We start from the raw sequence: 22149 nt of genomic DNA on the forward strand, positions 1-22149 counted from the left end.
TCAGTGGACAGTTACCAAGCTATGTGCCAGTTCCCGAGCTCTGTGATCTATGTAGTGTGTCTCCTTGGTGGGGTTACCTGACAGACTCACACGTCATCAGATATGCAGGGAGCTGTAGTTGCTTTATTTCTCTGTACCTGCTTTGACCTTTCTCACGGTCCCCCAGCCCTTGGGTAGCTGTGACCACTTCCATTCGCTGATGACTATTTCAGCCTTTTTCAGTTTTACCACTCTCAGTTTAATCAATCAGGAGAGTCAAAGTACAACTCTGATGATGATTCTTTCACGTAAAAGTTTAGCCTCTTTCTCCTCTCTCAAAAATGGCTTCTGAGTGCTCGGGGGAGGACAAAGAAAAGGGATCCTTCTATCCACACTGTCTTAGATTGGGTTTTCCAGGAGTAGACCTTGAGATGAGAATTCTTTTCAAGAAATGCTCCCAAGGAGTGCCTGGGAGGGAGTCCTTGGGGGCTTCTAGAATGCTGGTAACATCTTGCTCTAGATAGCTGTTTCACTGATGCATTCATCATTAGGAAATGTATCAAGTTGTATGTGCATTAGTGCACATTTATGTAAGTATGCTACATTAAAAAATTCCAAGAGGTGGGGAGGGATAAATTAGGAGTTTGAGATGAACAGATATACACTACTGTATATAAAATAAACAACAAGGATCTAAAAAAGAAAAAAATCCCACCTATATATATTTTTCTGGATATGGATATAAGAGCAACCAATTTATGAACATAGGATATAAGGATATAGAACCTATGGATATAGTTTATGGAAATAGGAGCAACCATTTTTTTTAAAAAACATTTTGCACTACAATATCTTTAAAAAAAAAGAGGTTTATTGACATATGATTCATGTACCATAAAATTCCCTCTTAAAATGTACAATTCAGTGGTTTTTGGTATATTCACAGAGTTGTGTAACCATTACCATTATTTAGTATCATAGCATTTTCATCCCCCCCGCCCCCAGAAACCCTATACCATTAGCAGTCACTCCCCATACCTCCTCCCCTATCCTGGCAACCACTACTCTACTTTGTGTCTCTGTGGATTTGTCTATTTTTGAGATGTCATATAAATGAAGTCATACAATGTGCATCATTTGTGACAGGCATCTTTTACTTAGGACAATGTTTTCAAGGTTCATCCGGGTACTATCAGTACATCATTCCTTTCTTCTGCCAAATAATATTCCATTGTATGGATATGCTACATTTTGTTTACCAATTCTTCAGTTGATGGACATTTGGGTTGTTTTTGTTTTTTGGTTATTATGAATAATGCTACCATAAGCATTCATGTGCAGGCTTTTATGTGGACGTATGTTTTTAGAGCTATCTCTATTTAGCCAAATAGAAACTTAAACACTTGCACATTATACAACAGTCTTCCAATTTATCTTTTAGATCAAAGAAGTCAATACAGTAATAGAATATTTAGAACTACCTGACTTATATTTGCACCATATTAAAACTCACAGTGTTACATCAAAACTGCACACAGAGGAAATTTCATACACTGAAATGTGATCACACCAAAAAGAAGAAAAATAAGTGAATTACGCATTCACCTCAGGAAACTCAAAAAGGACAAGAGTAACAATAACAAGCAGGAGGAACTAGTAAAAGAATAGGAGGAGGAGCCAGTCAAGTAATGGTGCAATTTCAGGCAAAGGCAGGTAGACAGTAGCCTCAACCTGGTCCTGCAGGGAACTCTAGTCTTAAGTACTTTCCCAAAGTCCTCACTTGAGGACTTAGGATGAAGAGGCTGGGCTTTCTTATTCCTTCCACAGTCATTCTAGTAGCCTGAAGGACATCTCCAAAGAAGAGCTTCAAGTGCAGACACTGGAGGCCAAAACACACTGGAAGGGATGGGGGTGGGGAGGATCTTAGGGGACCGCAGGGAATCTGGGCGGAGCATCAGTAGTGTCCACCTCATGGTGTCTTCTGGCTTCCCTGGTCTTTGTAGAATTGTCTACATGGTCACATCTTACCATATGGGACAAGAGAACAGACTGAATTATGTAAGCTGCTAGAGGTGCAAGCTCTTATAACTCAGAGTACAGTTAACTGGCTCAGCCAGGACCTGGGAGTCTTCCCATGTGATTGTGCCTTGTTTAACCTGTGCATCTATATGCACACCTGTGCACTCGACCTTGCCATGCTTCACACTGGCACACCCACCTCCTCATGGCTTAAGCAGTGTACAGCAGGGTGGTACACTTGTCCTTTCCCACTGTGAGCCCCAGAAAGCCCTTGGGCTCTCCTCTCAGATACTTTTCAATGTCTGTCCACACCTAACTTGGACTCAAGAAAACGAATCCCCAGCTCCCACTCTGAGCCTAATTCTGCTCTTCTTTGACTTGAATGGGGCTGTCCTTGAAGCTGGAGTCAGGGCAGCCTGGGAGGCAATATTCTCCTGTGCCTTAAAATTGAGTTTGTGAAAATCCTCTCTGGTCTCATCACTTCCTCCAACTCTCAAATGTGCCATCTTCAGAGAAGCCCATCTCTTTCCTCGTGTGTTTCTCTCTTCCCTAAATCCTATGAGAAGCAGCAAGTGTTGGGCTTTTCTCTTCCTAGGTATCATGTCATCCTTACCTAGGGCAGCAGGCACCATGGCTTTAGCCAAAGGTGGGTGGGATATTCAGCTTCACTATGGAAGACACTTCTGATATGATTCAGCTCCTCTTGATAAGTTAAAGCCAGAGATAAGGGAATTCAGAAATTCCTTTTCTTTTGACAGCACCTCACTTTTCAGTCTTGCTGTGTATCTGAAAATTCTATTTTCCAAGTCAGAGGCTAACCTGTAACTTTCTTTTTCGTTGCATTCCTATTTAACAGTCCTAATTCCCCCCAAGGCAGATGGATGCCTCAGGCTGCCTAGAGAGAGCTGTCTCTAGAGGAAAGCGTAGAGAAAAACATTAATGTTATTATTAGAGCAGTACAACTCTGACCCAATATTCTTTTTTTTCCTTTCCCTTTTTAAAAATTGGAGTAGAGTTGATTTACAATGTTGTGCTAGTTTCAGGTGTACAGCAAAGTGAATCTGTTATACAAATACATATATCCACTCTTTTTTAGATTCTTCTCCCATATAGGCCATTACAGAGTATTGAGTAGAGTTCCCATTAGTTACCTATTTTATACATAGTAGTGTGTGACTTACAACTTGAAGTTTGGTTTCAAGTTGTAGATTCCATCTAATCATCCGAATTGGTTAGGAGACAAAATGCCTGAAGCCAGTATCTGCTCCTGTTGAAACTGAGAAGTCTTCCTGGGCACAGCAGCCTTTCTGTCCCCTTTTTTCTTGTAGGCAAGACTCCAGCCTCCGTGACCTTCCCCAAGGGCAGATTCAAGCAGTTGCTAATCAAGGGAGGAGCAGCCAAGAAATCACCTGAGGCAAAATTAAAGGGACCAGAGAAACTCATCAGGGTTAGGGGACCAACCACCTGAGAAGAGATTGAGTGAGAGCTCTGCACACACCCTAATCTCACCAGCCCCACCCTTGAACCATTGTTATAAAACCCCTCATCAAATCCTCCCAGGTGGGGACACATAGTTTTTCGAGGCAGGAACCGGCTGTGGCCCCATTTGCCTGGCAAAGCAATAAAGCTATTCTTTTCTACTTCACTCAAAACTCTGTCTCTGATACTCGATTTGGCACCTGTGTAGAGAGGCCAAGCTTGGCATCACTATTAGCACATCATCAACATGTGCAATTTCCTTCTCAATATTTCACTCAAGGCATGGCATCCCAAATTGTAGAAAGACATAAATGCTCACAAAAATGGTCATTCCTTGCAGTAGACCACCATTTAAAAAATTTTTAATTTATTTTTATTTATTTATTTTTGGCTACGTGGGTCTTAGTTGTGGCACGCAGGGTCTTTGTTGAGGCATGCGGGATCTTTTGTTATGGCATGCGGGATCTTTTGTTGTGGCGTGCAGGTTTCTCTTCTCTAGTTGTGGTGTGTGGGTTCCAGAGCTCATGGGCTCTGAGTTTGCAGCATGCAGGCTCTCTCCTTGAGGTATGCGAGCTCAGTCGTTGTGGCTCACGGGCTTAGTTCCCCGACCAGGGATTGAACCTGCGTCCCCTGCCTTGCAAGGTGGATTCTTTACTGCTGGACCACCACGGAAGCCCTAGTAGACCACTCTTTTTACAATAGACTATAATTTTAGAAGGTGGCAAAACTTCCCAGTGAGTGGGTTCTTTAGTCCCCAACTCAAATAGCCTTTAATGGGTTTTTCCTTTACCTCAGACTCCAATAGGGTTCTGCATGGTACTGTTACTAGTCCAGTCTTTATTTAAAATTTTGATATTTTGTTCATCATAGATTTTTTTGTATTAATTTTTGACCTTTAAAAATTATACATTAGGTGCTTCCTAGGTGGCGCAGTGGTTAAAAATCCGCCTGCCAATGCAGAGGTCACGGGTTTGATCCCAGCTCCAGGAAGATCCCACATGGCGCGGAGCAACTAAGCCCGTGTGCCAAAAAAAAAAAAAAAAAAAAAAATTATACATTAAAATATTACATATCTTGATTACTGAGGGCTTTTTTAGGTTAAAACCAAAAAACCCCCCTCTTTTTCTTTAATTGGAGTATAGTTGATTTACAATGTGTTAATTTCTGCTGTACAGCAAAGTGATTCAGTTATACATATACATTCCTTCTTCTATTCTTTTCCATTATGGTTTATCACAAAATATTGAATATATATGCTGTGCTATACAGTAGGGCCTTGTTGTCTATCCATCCTATATATAATAGTTTGCATCTGCTAATCCCAGACTCCCAATCCATCCGTCCCCCACTGATTACTGAGTTTTTTGATACCCCCTTAAATTCTGCACCTGGGGCAAGTACCTCTCTTGCTTCACCCTCTTGTCCTCAGGATCCAAGTCCACAAAGCCTTCTCTCATGTTACTAAATGGATTCAAAATTTTCTTTGAATGCATACGTCACTTTCCTTTACCATTCTCATGACCTTACTGCCCTTCTCATTTCCTCCTTCATTGTAAGCCACTGGAGGCTGGAATGCTGTTTTGATTCACCTTTGCTTTCTCTTAACAACTACTAAAGTACCTTGTACACTGAAGGTTTATTTAAGGAGTAAAGCATGTTCTATTTCCTAAGGAAGGAACATGTAAAATACATTTTAGAAAAATTGATACCACAATTGTTACAGGCTTTTTCTTCTTCTCCTTCTTCCTCTTCTTCTTCTTTTTTTTTTATAAATTGATTTATTTATTTAATGGCTGTGTTGGGTGTTCCTTGTTGTGCGTGGGCTTCTCATTGTGGTGGCTTCTCTTGTTGAGGAGCATGGGCTCTAGTTCTTCTTCTTCTTAAAGCAATGGTGTTTGGACAACTTTTAGGCCATCTTGGAAAGTTACTTATACTGAATGCCTGATTTTTGTATGATGAAATATAAGTGAATTATTACTGTGTGATACTCAATTTCTGTCCTCTAAGCATACTATGACTAATAGTAGTTAGAAAGGTGGTAGAGAAATACCTGAAGAGAAGAGGAATAGAAACCTAGAATTAAATGTTTGTCATTCATAGTCTACAAAGAGGGTGAATCCACATGCATATACCCAGGAGGTGATTGTATAATTTATCTTTAAGCAATTTGATGCAATGTTGCCATAGGACATGACACAGTAATTTATTTCTGTTAGATTCTCTTAGTATTTTCAGATCAAACTTTGTTTTCTTCTTGACATAATTGATTACTGCTTTCACTGGGATTTATTTTAAAGTAATTCTTAACTGAAAATCTGCAAGGAAAGTAAAAACTGTATATTTCTCTATTAGGGCAACTGTGTATATACGAGCACAGCAGAATGGTTTTTTGGTTTGTTTGTTTGTTTGTTTCTTTGCTATTTGATTTCTCTATCTCTTTATTGCTCTAATCATTGTAGAAAGGACTCCAGGTCACGCATCAGTCTTTTGAATGAAGATTATTGGACACAAAGGTTGAAAACATACAGCCATCAGCAGTAGTGATTGAGTACATGAAACAGAGATCTGAGGGTATCGTGGATGAATTGTGCCTTTTTAGATACTTTACTTCCACCATACAGTCAAGTCCTTTGTTGCATTTCCCCACATATATCAGTTAGCTATTGCTGTGTAACAAAAACCTCCAAATTTTAGTGGCTTAAACTAATAATCATTTACTATTTCTTATGAATTTATAGATGGACAGGGAGTTTCTGCTGATATGTAATAGGCTCAGCTAGTCTTGGGTAGGCGCCCTCATGGGTCTGTGGTCACCTGGTAGGTCAGCTGGCAGCCAGGTGCTCTAGAACTAGCCAAGATGGGAGCTTACATTGTTCTGTAGCAGGCAAGCTTAGGTTTGTTATCACAGCAGTGGTGTGGTTCCAAGAGGAAGAGAGCAAAAACATGCAATCCCTCTTCAAGTTTAGGCCCAGTACTCTCATATTGCTTTTTCAGCTGCACTCTATGGCCAAAGAAAGATGTAAGCCCATCTGAGAATCTCTGGAATGAGCTGCAAAGTCACATCACATGAGGCATGGATCCAGGGGAGGGAATAATTGGAGGGGGCCATTTTTAGAAACAATCTACCATACAGTGTGAGATGGTTTCTTAATTTCCCCTATGATTTATTTTCCAAAATATTTGAGATCGACTTTCAGAATACATACAATTATGCAAAAAATTTTAACTTAATAAATTAAAATGTAAGATTAGGTGTGGTCAGCAGAATTCTAAGATGGTCCTCAAGATTCCTGACCCTTGGTATACCTGTTATCTATAAACCTCTCCTTCTGAGCAGGATCTGTGGATATGATGGGATAGTTACTCCCTTGATTGTTACATCAGATGGCAAGAGTGATAGCATGGCCACTTCCAAGATTATGTGACATGTGAGACTCTCTTTGCAGACTGGAGAGGTTCTCCTTCTGGCTTTGAAGAAGTAAGTTGTGATGTTGTGAGAGGGCTGGGAGAGGGCCACGTGACAAGGAGCTCTGAGGCCCTCCACAGAGCTGAGAATGGCCCCTGGTTGACAGCCAGCAAGGAAGTGGGGACCTCAGTCCTACATCTGCACAAAACTAAATTCTATAAACAACCATGTAATCTTGAGTTCCAGAAAGGAATGCAGTCCAGTCATCACCTACAATGCAGCTTTGTGAGATCCTAAGCAGAAGAACCAGCTAAGCTCTGCCTGACTCCTGACCCATAGCAGCAGAGATAATGAATGCATGTTTCTTTTTTTTTTTTTATTGATCTTTTTATTTTTTTGGGGGGTACACCAGGTTCAATCATCTGTTTTTATACACATATCCCCATATTCCCTCCCTTCCTTGACTCCCCCCACCTCGAGTCCCCCTACCCTCCCTGCCCCAGTCCTCTAAGGCATCTTCCATCTTCGAGTTGGACTCCCTTTGTTATACAACAACTTCCCACTGACTATTTTACAGTTGGTAGTGTATATATGTCTGTGCTACTCTCTCGCTTCGTCTCAGTTTCCCCTTCACCCCCCGCCCCCTCCCATACCTCGAGTTCTCCAGTCCATTCTCTGTATCTGCATCCTTATTCTTGTCACTGAGTTCATCAGTACCATTTTTAGATTCCGTATATGTGAGTTAGTATACAATATTTGTCCTTCTCTTTCTGACTTACTTCACTATGTATGACAGATTGTAGTTCTATCCACCTCATTACATATAGCTCCGTCTCATCCCTTTTTATAGCTGAGTAATATTCCATTGTATATACATGCCACATCTTCTGTATCCATTCATTTGCTGATGGGCATTTAGGTTGCTTCCATGTCCTGGCTATTGTAAATGAATGCATGTTTCTTTAAGCCACTAACCTTGTGGTGATTTTGTATGTAGCAGTAGAGAACTCATACATCAGGAGGAAAATCCAAAGACGACTTTAAGATCCAGACAAATGGAAAATAAGAACAAAATTTTGTAGACACCAGAGATAGGGTCTTTGGAGAGTTATTAAGTTGAGACACAAATTTAATTCTGAGACTCCTGAAGGCCAAAATCAAAGGGAAAATATGATCTTTATTATTGCATTCACTTTTGTGTGAAGCATGTGATTTCTCTTTCAGACTTAAAAGACATCAGCGTCCCAATTGTGAATGGGATATTCACGATTCACAATTCATTCAACAATACACAATTGTTACCAATCAGTATCAATCCTGGGGCAGTAATAGCAGAAAGTTGCCGCTGATGTGCAGGGTTTAGAGATGTGTGAGATGTCAAGACAATTCAATTTAGGGGGGACTCCACAGTTGTTGCTGGGTTAGAAAGTCAGATGGGATTGTCTAAAAAGCTCTGGTGGGACTTCCCTGGTGTGCAGTGGTTGGGACTCTGCACTTCCACTGCAGAGGGCACAGGTTTGACCCCTGATTGGGGAACTAAGACCCTGCATGCAACTTGGTGTGGCCAAAAAAAAAAAAAAAAGGCCCTGGTATTCAAATGTAACTGTGACAGATGAGATTTCTCCAAGACAGAAGCGGCAGCTCCCCGATGGAAAATCTCTCACATCTCCCAAGCAAGCAGAGTGAGTGAGGGGACCAGCTTTAGCACCTCCTACCTCTGCCACCAACCTTGCCATCCATCAGACCCGACTGATGAGGAGTTACTGATTGATTTGGGCTGGAGGGTGAGCCAGGGTGAAGGGGCAGCTAGAAGAATCACTCAATAACTTTGGTTTGAGATGGAGGTGTCCTGGACTAGCAACGTGGTGATGGGGATGGAAGTGGGTCGCTTGAAGAGAAATTTAAGGGGTGACTGATTAATGGAAATACCAAATGGGGGTATCCCATGTAGAAGGAAAACTACAAGAGAGGAATGTTAGAAACCAAGGAGGAAATTGTTTCAGAAGAGAGTGGTCAGCCACTTCAGGTGATGCAGGGAGATATATTAAGATGACAACTGGGAAGTTTTCCTCACACGTGTCACTTCAGGGGTGATTTAAGATCTTTAGTGATGAAAGGGGAGAAAATGGGATGCAAAATCCAGGTGAAAGACTCACCTTGGATAGGACAGACAAATTTTCCTAGAAATAAGTGAGAAAAAGAGGCAAGGGAGGCACTTTTTTTCCCCTCAAAGAAGGGTAGGAAAAGGAATTTAATGCAGTTTGATGTAGTTCCTACTGGATTTTTTCTACTCTATCTGCCAAGCAGGAAGAGAGTTGCGCTAAGGGTGAGTGAGGACATTCCTTGGCCTGGCCACTGCAAATGAGAGGCAAAGAAGGCCATCACAAATAGAGGCACCTCCTAAAATTTCCTGGCGGTCCAGTGGTCAGGACTTGGCAATTTCATTGCTGGGGCCTGCGTTCGATCCCTGATCAGGGAACTAAGATCCTGCAAGCCGTGTGGTATGGCCAAAAAAAAAAAAAGAGGAATTTCTGGTCGATGGTAAGGATCAACTGTGGATGCAGAACACGGTGTTTTTCGTATCTTCTCAGCTGCCATTAGTTGAGGGCTGCTTTCAGGGTACTTAGCACTCCTGACTGCCCTGTGAACTCTGGCTGAGCCTCTCTACAGTTAGACAAAGTCATCAGAGATAGAGGTGCAGGTATCTTTTGTAAACAACCTTTCGGGGATGGAGGTGGATGCTGAGGAGGATGGGTGGGGCACTGATAGGTGTACCAGAGCCACAGAGAGGGGGAAATATCCAGGTTTAGAGACAAAAAGGAAAGGCTAAGTGAGAGTCCGGCAGAGAAGCGGTTGATGTGGTGTGATGGAGCATGGGATCTAGCCTGGATAAGGGAGGACATAAAATTGGGGAGGGGTTGATAGATTCCACAGAGCAGGAGGCAAGGAGAACTCCTTGGACCTGGATCTCTTAAAGGAAGGCAGAACAGATATAATGAGTAGAGAAATAATCAGATGGGAAAAACCTGTACATTGGAGTTGAAAATTTTACGGATGGTCCAGTTATGCATCCATGACAAGACCACAGCATGTGTCACAAGAGCTGGCTGCTGAAATAGAGAAGATGCACATCCCAGAAACTAAAGAAGTCAAGGGCCTGTGAGGCAGGGATACCAAGTGATATTTCTTCGGCAGTGCAAGATCTGGACTGTGATCAGGCATCAATATTTTGATGACTGTGAGGGAAAGACTAGAGCATAGATCATCTGTAAGCTCCACAAGGGCAGGGACAACACCTCTCGTCTTCGCCACTACATCCTAGTGCCTGCCGCAGTGTCTCGCTGCAAATTACCTACACTCCCTCAATTATTGGCTTCAAACAGCAATCAACATTTACCAGGTTCCAGTTTCTGTGGGTTAGGTATTGAAGAGAGCTTAGCTGGGTGCTTCTGGTTCAGGGTCTCTCATGAGGTTTCAGTCAACATTCTGGCTGGTGCTGTGGCCACTTGCAATCTTTTAAAAAAATGATATAAATGTATATTTATTGTCAAGGAACACTACTATGATTATTATTAAGGTATAAAAGCAAGATGCACATACAGTTACCATATGACACAGCAATTCCACTCCGAGGTATGTACCCAAGCGAAGTAAAAACATATGTCCTCATAAAAACTTGTCCATGTGTGTTCACAGCATCATTGTTCATAATAGCAAATGTCCACTGATGAATAAGCAAAATATGCTATATCAACATAATGGAATATTATTCAGCCATAACAAGGGATGATGTTCTGATACAAGCTACAACATAGATAAATCTTTTTATAAAAAATTAATTAATTAATTTATTGGTTGCATTGGGTCTTCATTGCTGCGAGTGGGCTTTCTCTAGTTGCAGGGAGCAGGGGCTACTCTTTGTTGCGGTACGTGGGTTTCTCATTGTGGTGGCTTCTCTTGTTGCGAAGCATGGGCTCTAGGTGTGTGGGCTTCAGGATTTGTAGCACATGGGTTCAGTAGTTGTGGTGCACAAGCTTAGTTGCTCTGCAGCATGTGGGATCTTCCTGTCCCAGGGATTGAACCTGTGTCCCCTGCATTGGCAGGCGGATTCTTAACCATTGAGCCACCATGGAAGTCTAAGATAAATCTTTAAAACCATTATACTAAGTGAAAGAAGCCAGTCACAAAAAGACCATATATTGTATGATTCTATTTATATAAAATGTCCAGAATAGGTAAATCCGGAGATAAAAAGTAGAGTGATGGTTGCTTAGGGCTGAATGGAGGAGATAAGAGGAGAGTGACTGATGGGTATGGACTTCTTTTTGGGAAGAAGAAAGTGTTCTGGAATCAGATAGTGGTGACAGTAGCACAAATCTGTGAATATACTAATAACCATTGAATTATACACTTTAAGAGGGTGAATTTTCCCAATGCCATTTTTTTACAGAAATAGGAAAATCCATTCTAACATAAATATGGAATCTCAAGGGACCCCAAGCAGTTAAAACAGCCTTGAAAAAGAAGAACAAATTTGGAGATCTCATACTTTCTGATTTCAAAAGTTACTGTGAAGCTATAATAATGAAAACAGTGTGGTTCTGGCATAAAGGCATACATATAGGCCAGTGCAATAGAATAGAAAGCCTATAAATAAGTTCTTAAGTATATAATCAAATGATCTTTTCCAAGAGTGCCAAGACCATTCAGTGGGGAAAGGACAGTCTTTTCTGTGGGAAGACATTCGGGAACCTTTCTGAAACCTTGAAAATGTTAAAGTATGTGGGCCGAGCGATGGGATTCAGAATGTCCTGCTTGAGCAGTGGAGGAGCTGAGGGTGCGGGGCATGGAGACTAATATCACCCTGTTTGGCCCTGAAGGATGGCTGGTTAGCCAAAGACGGGTAAGATTCCTCAGAGGAGGAACAACCTAAGACAGGCACAGCCGCAGAGGGGCCAACAGGGGTGGTGCATAGAGCCTTCCTTATATCACCCTGTTTGGCCCTGGAGGATGACTGGTTAGCCAGAGACGGGTAAGATTCCTCAAGGGAGGAACAACGTAAGACAGGCACAGTCGCAGAGGGGCCAACAGGGGTGGGGCACCGACCCCCAATATCTGAGAGAGGTCTCCTGCCCCTAGGGCTGTTTTGCTCTCCACCCCCAGCTCAAATCCACACCTGCTCAACTCAGACCCAGGAGGCAAACAAAGATAATTGCCCCAGTCATGTGAGACCTTTGATTGTTTATGAGTGTAACCTGAGAATGTTAGCTGAAGAACTCAATAAAAGCAACCTGGGATGAGTCAGCAGGGCTCTTGATCGGAGAGGTCTTGAGCCCACCCCCCCCCCCCCCCCCACTTTTCTCTTCAGTCTGTGTCTGTGTCTTCTTCAAGCTTGCGGCACCCGTCACTCACCTCGAGTCGCCGAGCTGGTCTCTGCAGTTTTCAACAAATGATTTTAGGAAAACTGGATGTCTACATGCAAAAGAATGAAGTGGGATTCTTATCTTGTACCATAAACAAAACTTAAAATTGATCAAAGATCTAAATATAAGACCTCAAGCTATGAATATTCTAGAAGAAAACAGGGGAAAAGCTCATGACATTAGATTTGGCAATGACTTCTTAGTATGACACCAAAAGCACATGCAATAAAACCAAAAATACACAAATGGGACTATATCAAACTTTAAAACTTCTGTTCATCAAAGGATACTATCAGCAGAGAGAAAAGGTGATACATGGAATGGGAGAAAGTATTTGCAAATCATATATCTGATAAGGGATAGTATCTAGAACATATAAAGAACTTTTACAACTCAACAATAGAAAAATAACCTGATTTTAAAAAGGGCAAAGGATTTGAATAGGCATTTCTCTAAAGATGATACAAATGGCCAACAAGCATAAGAAAAGATACCCAACATTATTAACAATTAGAGAAATGGAAATCGAAACCACACTGAGTATACTCAATATCTTGTAACAACCTATAATGGAAAAGAACTTGAAAAAGAACAAGTAGATATTCTTTTATATATATATATATGTATATATACATATAACTGAATCACTTTGCTGTACACTTGAAACTAACAACGTTGTAAATTAACTATACTTCAATAAAACAAACAAAACACAGTGGAATAGCCACTATCAAAAGAAAAGAAATTAAAAAGTGTTGAAAAGGATGTGCAGAAATTGGAACCCTGTTGGTGGGAGTGTGAAATGATGCAACCACTATGGAGAATAGTATGGAGGTTCCTTAAAACTTAAAAATAGAACTATCATATGATCGAACAATCCCACTTTTGGGTATATGTCCAAAAGAGCTAAAAGCAGGGTGTTGAAGAGATATTTCCACACTCATGTACATAGCATCACTATTCACAATAGCCAAGGGATGGAAGCAACCCACTGTCCACTGATGAATGGATAAACAAAACGTGGTATATCCATATGATGGAATATTATTCAGCCCTAAAATTAGAGATCTTGTCACATACTACAACATGGATGAAACCTGAGGACATTATGTGAAGCAATAATAAGCCAGTCACAGAAAGACATACACTGAATGATTCCATTTATATGAGATACCTAAAGAAGTCAAATTCATAGAGACAGAAAAAGAATGGTGGTTGCTAGGCCTTGGGGAATGGGGAGTTGCTCTTTAATGGGTTTAGTTTCAGGTTTTTTTTTTTTAAATATTTATTTATTCATTCATTCTGGGGCTTAGCTGCAGCAGGTGGGCTCCTTAGTTGTGGCATGCAAACTCTTAGCTGCGGCATGCATGTGGGATCTAGTTCCCTGACCAGGGATAGAACCTGGCCCTCCTGCATGTGGAGAGTGGAATCTTAACCACTGTGCCACCAGGGAAGTCCCTGGGTGTAGTTTCAGTTTTGCAAGATGAAAATGTTCTGGGGATCTGTTGCACAACAGTGTGAATGTATGTAACACTACTAACTGTATGCTTAAAATGGTTAAGACAGTTAAAAAGAAAAAATGATGGATTTTAGGATATGAGAGTTGTATCTCGAAAAATGTCACATGAAAAATTTTAAAGAAAGTTGCAAAACTGTAAAAAAATGTGTATATAGAACAAATAAAATGTAAGAATCTATTGGTTGGATTACATGTGAAAATCTACATTTTCCTGCACTTTCAGACTTTTCCTCTGCTGAAAATATACTACCCTGATATATAGAAAACAAAGTACCTTCTCTGTTTAGGGGTCAAAACAAGAAAGGTGATACCTGGGTGAGAGTGTCTGTCGTCACAAGAGACAGCGATTCACTAACTTTTGGCTCCCTTGGGGATGCGGCTAACTCCTGAGACTCCTGGCTGGGTGGCTGGTCCAGAGACAAAGCATCACTGCTGTCTTCCTCAAATGAGAAATCGCCCTGCATTTGGGGACAGTCGTCCTTCCCAACGTCTATAACAGCTTCCTTAACACCGGAATCTATAGGAAGGATTTTTTTTTTCTTTTCTACCAGCTCCACAGGACCAGGTCTTAGAGCAATCTTTTCATTCAGATCATCAGCTAGTCGAGCCCTTTTCAACTTCATCTGAGTAGCCTGCAAGGATGGCTCTGCCAATATTTTCTAAAATGTGCATCCTGACAAGTTCAAAACCATCGTGTCGGTTCCTAATCTTCTGCTTCAAAAAGTTTTCGGTTTGGGCTCGTTCCAAGCATTTTTCCTGCTCCTGGAAGGCCGCTGGGCTCTTCGGAGGTGGCATGATGCCCTGGTCCACTAGCTGTTCTCTCGCCCTCCTTCGTTGCAGCGCCAACTGGAGCACAGTCTTCCTTTCGTTCCGAGGGGGCAGGTGCTGCCTGGAGAGCAAGGAGAGCTCCTGGGATTCGCGGGCCACGGCTTCACTTCGAGGTCGTGGCGCACGATGCGCTCAAGGTCCCACATCATCCTCGGTGTCTAGCGCCCCTGTGTGACCCACTGTGTTCCCGCCACCGGCAACGGGCGGGGGGGGGGGGGGGTACGAGACACCTCTGAAATGTGGCCTTGTTGAAGAGACTCAGTAAAAATATTTAATTATTTTCCTGTCTTCCATACTCTTTCTTAGCACCTTTAACGGGAACCTGCCGCACCACCTCCTCCGCCGCCGCCGCCGCCACCACAGCGGCCGCGGGCAATCTCGCGAGAGCCATCCTTGGCAGTCGTGACTGAGACGAGAGGATCCACTTCCGCGATGGCGCCGTCGCGTGGCTGCCAAGTTGGAGTTGGTTGCGGGCCGAAGTCCTCCGCTCTTTCCTGCGTGGCGGTGTGCTGAAGTACAGAACACAGGAGGGAAAAGGAGGTTTGCAACTCTAAGAATAGGGGGTTGATTCCTTTAGGAGCATTTCATTTGACGGTGCCTACCGGACAACTTTAGGGATTTCTTTTTTTTTTTAATTTATTTATTTGTGTTTATTTATTTTATTGGCTGTGTTGGGTTGCCGCGCGCGCGGGCTTTCCTTAGTTGCCACGAGTGGGGGCTACTCTTCTCTGTGGCTTGCTGACTCCTCATTGCTGTGGCGGCTTCTCTTGTTGGGGAGCAGAGGCTCCAGGTGCATGGGCTTCAGTAGTTGCAGCACGTGGGCTCCATAGTTGTGTCACATGGGCTCTAAAGCACAGACTCAGTAGTTGTGGTGTGCGGGCTTAGTTGCCCCGCGTGGCATGTGGGATCTTCCCGGAGCAGGGATCGAACCCGTTTTCCCTGCATTGGCAGGCGGACTCCCAACCACTGCGCCATCTAGGAAGCCCCAACTTTAGAGATTTCTAAGGGCAGTTAGATACAGGAGCCTGGGGACCAGAGGAAAAGATGGGATGGCGATAAAGATTTATTAGTCATCAATGCATAGGTAGTAGCTCAAACCATGGCGTGAATGAGACGGCTGAATGGGAAAGCCTCAGAGGAGGGAGTTTTGGAAGAGGCAGGGGAGAGGCTGGGATCGTGGGAGAATCCACAGCCTCAACTTGAGAAGGTTGTCAAGGATGGCCTGGTCCGAAGGCGGGTTGGAAAAGAATTTCTAGATGCAAGGCAGAATGTAAAGAAGGTAGGATTTATTAAAGAGAAGGGTTGCTGCTGGGACAGCGGGCTGACTTTTTGGTGGCCAGGGAGCGTCAATGACTAGCACGGGTCACTTGTCTGTTTTTATAGCCAGGGAACAAAGGGACTTGTGAGGGACATACAGACTTGTACGGTCTGCATGTTTTCAGTGGGATGAATACCTTTTCTTACATGGGATGGAAAAGGAGCAAGGCATGCTGCTTGGGAGGGCTCAGAGATGTTGCGGTGGTTGCTGTGTGACAGAGTGATAACAGTTTGGTAAGTCTCTGTTCCAGCGATGTTGGCCTTTTGAGTTTATCTTGTTCTTTGTCCTCGGAGCACACTGAAAAGGAGACACGGGTCCTGGACGAGGGGTCACATTCAGTCATGGCCAGCAGGTGCGTACGGGAAGCCAGGTGAACTGGGGATGGAGGAACAACGCAGTAGAAGCACATGTGGGTGTGAGAGGATTTCTGAGGACGACAGAGATGAGGGTCATGGTTGGAAATACCCATCCGTGGGTATTGGATTATCTGTTTTTCTGTCTTGTCCCTTATTAGGATATCAGTGTTGACTTACTCTAGGAGTTGGTCCTGTGGCAGGTGGCTATGCTGGGTTTTTAGGGCACAGGGCCTAGCAAGCTGAAAATAGGAGAAACTGAAGACAGATTGATTTTCAACATTTTTTTTTTTTAATTCACCACCTTAACCATTATTTAATTTAATTTTTTTTGGCTGCATTGGTGGTTTATTGCTGCACGTGGGCTTTCTCTAGTTGTGGTGAGTGGAGGCTACTCTTTGTTGCTATGCGAGGGCTTCTAATTGTGGTGGCTTCTCTTGTTGCAGGACATGGGCTCTAGGTGCGAGGGCTTCGGTAGTTGCAGCACACAGGCTCAGTCATTGTGGCTCTCCGTCTCTAGAGCGCATGCTCAGTAGTTGTGGCACATGGGCTTAGTTACTCCACTGCATGTGGGATCTTCCAGGATCAAGGATCGAACCTGTCTGCATTGGCAGGCAGATTCTTAACTACTGCGCTACCAGGGAAGTCCCTCAGCATGGTTGAGTGGCAGGTGATGTTGGTGTCCTAGCTGACAGGAGCGATATCTCTCCCTTATCAAGTTCTTAACTGACCTCAGGTCCTCATACCTGAAGCCATGAGAAGCCACGATAACACGTGAACCCAGGATCAGAACTCTTCCCACCCAGCTTGTGTCCATCGTCTTCGTCCCTTGTCACATAGGAGCTGACTCATTACCAGCTTGCTGAAATCTGTTCCCAGGCCTTGTTTTGCCTTGGAATTCTTACCCAGGTGGTTGGGGCTAGAACATTCCCTTGAAGACTCTCAACCTTTGATAGAATTAACAGCCACGATGGTTTTGGAAGCCTGAATTATCTCCTGGTAAAACTATCAGCTAGATCGCTTAGAGCTGGAACTGGGGTGAGGAGAGACACACATGGAGAGGACATAGCCTGGAGAGATCAAGCGCAAAAGCCGAATCCAGAGACCAGAGACCAGGGTGTGTGAATTTGGTTCCGCAGATCCAGGATCACAGTGAGAAGAGACCAGAAACAATAATTAATAATAACCATAGGAATTCCCTGGCGGTCCAGCAGGTAGGACTCTGCTCTTCTATTGCAGGGGGCACAGGTTCAGTCCCTGGTCAGGGAAGTAGGATCCCGCATGCCTTGCATTGTGGTCAGAAAGAAACAAACAAAACACCCCCACACCCAAAGAAAAACCAAAACAAACCCATAATCAACATTTTTGAGAGCTCACCCCGTGCCCGATGCTGTGCTGAGCTGTCCTACAGATCCCGTTTCATTTTCGTAGGAATGTTCTGAGGCTGGTCTTATTGTCATCCTCACCTTCTGGATAGAGACTGAGGCTTAGGGAATTGAAGTAATTGGCTCATGATTATACAGCCGGCGAGTAGCAGAGCCAGGTTGACACCCGTGCATTCTCATCCAGAACCTGCGCTTCCGTCCATGGTGCTATGTCCTGAGCTGTGGTTGACCATCCTGATGGTGTCTGCGGGTCTTCTTCACCAACTAGCAGCTCTGGTGCAGATCTTGGCTGAGGTCTTGGTGTCTGTGAGAGGCTTCATGACATCTGTTCTGTTTCCATTGCCTTGGTTTATGGCTACAAATAGAATTTCAGGGCAAAGCCAGTTCTGCAGGGATGGTTCTGGAGGGTGTATCTGTTAAGAAGGTATTGAGCTTAATGGGGGCAGAAACCTAAGTTTAACTCACATTTTATTATATTACGAGGATGCAGGGGATTTTGTGGAGCCCAAAGATAGGCATGTGGCCGAGATTCAGGAACCAATGGAAACAGCTCTTGAAAACTACCAGGATAGTATCTGTGAATCTTACCTCTGTATTTCAGGCTCTGTCTGTCTGTCTCTATATATGTCTGTTTCCCTCTCTCTCTTCCTTTGTCTATTTATCTCTCTTTTTTCTCTCTCTCTCCAGACAGATTTCTTTCAACCTCTTTTGTACAATGGGAACCATGACCTTGATCTTTGATAGTTCTGGAACTTTACATCAGTCTCAAAGTGGGGTCCCCAAACCAACAGCATTCACCTCACTTGGGAAATCATTAGAAATGTAAAATATCAGGCCCCACCCCAGACCTACAAAATCAGAGACTCTGGGGTGGGGCCCAGCAGTCTGTTTTAACAAGTCCTCCAGATGATTCTAATGCATGCCTAGTTTGAGAAGCACTGGTTTCTGTCTTATAGCTTCAGCCATTTGAAGAGAGACTGGCCAATTTGCACTCCCAGAAGGAAGATTTTCAGCTAAGGGTTATGGGCACAGCCTGAGTCTCGGGTCCACCTCTGCAATGATTAGCTGCAGCCTGAATGTGGGGTCATGCTGTAACTTTCCTCCCACTGCAAAACACTTGGACAGACGTGGAGATGGGAGCAGTTTCAGAAAACAGGCAGTTTGGAAAAGCAGTGGGGTGCAGGATGAATGCTACATGGACAAAACAAAAGAAATGCGAGATCTCAATACCTAGAACCTGAGAGGCCTTACTGGCCGGGCAAAGCTGTGGTGGGAGTGGTCAGGGAAGTTAATGAAACCCAGATGCCTGCCTACCCAGAGGCAGCCTGTGGAACCAGGGTCCTTACTGTTACTGAACTTGGATTTGGCTGCTCATCCCTTAAGAATCCAATACTGAGAAACAAGTGTTGGGTGAAAGGAAAGATAGCTTTATTAAGGAAGCTGTCAATCTTGAGGAGAAGGTGGACTCATGTCCCAAAGAACCAACTCCCCATTGCTGATCAGGGGACAAGAGTTTTTAAAGGGGAAATTTCAGGGGTGCACAGGCTACGTACAGCACAGTCAGCTCTGACGGTCATCTTGCAGTTGGTCATATGGTTGTCTGATCAGCATCATCTTGATTGTTTTATGTACAGTTAATCTTCATTTCCAGGGTCAGTTTGTTCCCATTTCTTTGAAGCCAGTTCTCAGAATTGTGTAAGATGGAGTAGTTTATGTCAGGCCTATAGTCTGGTCATCAGGTCATTAACTTCTTCCATCTGATGGGGGTTTCAGTATCTGCTAAACAGCTCAAAGGATATGGCTCAAAATATCTGTAGCCCTTGAGGAGGAAGTAAAGGTTCTTGACTTTGTTTAATGGCCAAATTCTTATTACTTGTTCCTGTTTTACTGCTTTCCTTTGCTTCTGCATTTTTTCCATGTATCTGATTAAATTTATTCTTTGGCTAAAGTTTTCCTACAGATAAGAGGCAGGCAGAGGACATGGCAGGGGGTGGGGTGGGGGTGGAGGGGTCCTGTCCCAGGAAGGCCCCATAGGGTCCTGCTCTGTCACAGTACTTCCTCAGGGATTGACTTGGCCCATGGTCATGGTGTAGAGCGTTAAACTTGATCTGACTCATTTCTTATCACCTTGTGTTCCTTTTCTCTGAGCAGTCCCCATCCTGTTTATCACCTGCTTTGGGTCCTGGAGGTTGTATTAGTTACAGCAGCAGTTCTCAAAGTCAGATCCCTGGGCCCTTAAGGGTCTCTGAGACTCTCTCAGACATTCCGCAGGTCAAACTTTTCATAATAACACTAAGCTTGTAATTGTCCTTTTCACCGTATTGCCGTTTGCAATGATGGTAAAATTGTTGGTGCCTCAGCACAAATCAAGGCTGTGATACCAAAATTCTAGTGACGATTGTATTCTTCACTGCCAGGCCCTCACAGTCTGTATTTTTAAAAGTCAGTTTCATTTACAAATATCCTAGATAAAGAAATAGAAATTTTATTAAGTTAATTAATAAAACAAAATTAATTTAATCAAATCTCAACCATTGAGTGCATGTCCTTTCTTCCTTCCTCCTCCCTCCCTCCCTCCCCCTTTCTTTCTTTCTTTCTTTCTTTCTTTCTTTCTTTCTTTCTTTCTTTCTTTCTTTCTTTCTTTCTCTCTCTCTCTCTCTCTCTCTCTCTCTTTCCTTCCTTCCTTCCTTCCTTCGTTCCTTTCTTTCATCCTTTCATTTGGTTGTGCCAGGTCTTAGTTGTGGCTCGCTGGCTCCTTAGTTGTGGTATGTGAACTGTTAGTTGCAGCATGCATGTGGGATCTAGTTCCCTGACCAGGGCTCGAACCTGGGCCCCCTGCATTGGAAGCATGGAGTCTTAACCACTGCTATACCAGGGAAATCCTGAGTGAGTGTCTTTTTAATGTTTTGGGGGACAAAATGAGAAGTGTACTTTTTTGCATCCTGAACTATGTGGGTTGTCTCAAGACAAAGTGCTTGTTTGAGCTGTGAGATGAATTAGCCTCTTTTTCGCAGAAAACCATTTTTACTTGAAACAATGACTGATAGACAAGCTATAGTGGTTGGCAGACATTTCCTGAAGAATGTAGTAAGCAAGCCTGTCATTTCAAGGAAAACAACTGATGGTATTTGTTGCCAATGATAACATTTGAGCTTTCAACTGAAAATTATAATTGTGGAAGACTTGTATCTACCACCATGAGCTTGACAGTTTCTCAATACTTAAAATTTTTTTTGAAGAGGTCTTTGGTGAATTTAACTAGTGTGATTTTTGCATATTGTTTAATGACATGTCAACATTTGGAAGACCTGGCTAACTCAATGAACCAATATTTTCAAAATTACCAATTCATGGTACAAAATTGTGCATGGGTAAGAGAGCCAAAGTGCAAGACAGACAACAGATTTTAATGTAACAGAGTATGAAAGTTATTTGTATGTTTTCAGATTTTACATTACAACTAACTTTTAAGAAACTACCACTTGTCGAGTTTTAGTATTATATCAAAAAGAAATACCCCAGATTATCTCAAATGGCTCTTAAAATGCCCCTCCCTTTCCCAACTACATATCTGTGGGAAGCTGAATTTTATTCATATACTTCCACCAAAACAGCAAAGCAGAACGTTGGATGCAGAATCAAATATGAGAATCCAGCTGCCTTCTATTACACCAGACACTAACGAGATTTTCACAAATGTAAAACAATGCCTATTCTTCTAATTTTTTTTTTGTTTTGGAAAATACAGCTATCTTTCATAAAAATGCTATTGATGCTAGCATGTAATGGTTTTGTTATTGTTAAATGAATGAAAAAATAAAAATTTCTCAGTTTTAATTTCTAATGTAAATATTATAATGTGTGTGTGGTTTTTTTTTTAGTGCTGATTCAAGACTAGTTTTATTTATTATTTATTTGTTTATTTGGTTGTGCTGGGTCTTAGTTGCAGCAGGCAGGCTCCTTAGTTGCGGCAGGTGGGCTCCTTAGTTGCAGCATGCGAACACAGTTGTGGAATGCATGTGGGATCTAGTTCCCTGATCGGGGTCAAACCTGGGCCCCTTGCATTGGGACCCACCGAGTCTTAACCACTGTGCCATCAGGGAAGTCCTCTAATGTGGTAAATACTGATAACGTATAACCCATATAAAAGTTTTTTGAGGTCTTCAGCAATGTTCAAGATTGTAAAGTGGTCTGATGACCAAAAAGTTTGAGAATTCCTGAGTTGGAGTACAGCTCAGCAATTGTAACTGAGAGTCATATACAGAAGAAAGGATGGCAAAGTGGTTCAAGCAGTATAGCAATTTCTCTCTTTTTAAGTAACAGCCCAGATGTCGATAGGGAGGGAGTCCAGAGCACATGGTTGCTCTGTTCCCTGGGTCATCCAGGGTCAGATTCCTTCTGTCTTCTTGCTCCAGTATCCTCTAACCTGGGGTCTATGGG

The 22149-nt window shown here is 42.9% G+C and overlaps 1 pseudogene; it reads right to left on the minus strand.

Annotated features, from left to right (window-relative positions):
• Positions 1-14115: 14115 nt before the first annotated feature.
• LOC130854938 (uncharacterized) lies at positions 14116-16440 on the minus strand (annotated as a pseudogene).
• Positions 16441-22149: the final 5709 nt, after the last annotated feature.

Source organism: Hippopotamus amphibius, chromosome 6 (assembly GCF_030028045.1).
Source record: "Hippopotamus amphibius kiboko isolate mHipAmp2 chromosome 6, mHipAmp2.hap2, whole genome shotgun sequence".
Taxonomy (NCBI): domain Eukaryota; kingdom Metazoa; phylum Chordata; class Mammalia; order Artiodactyla; family Hippopotamidae; genus Hippopotamus; species Hippopotamus amphibius.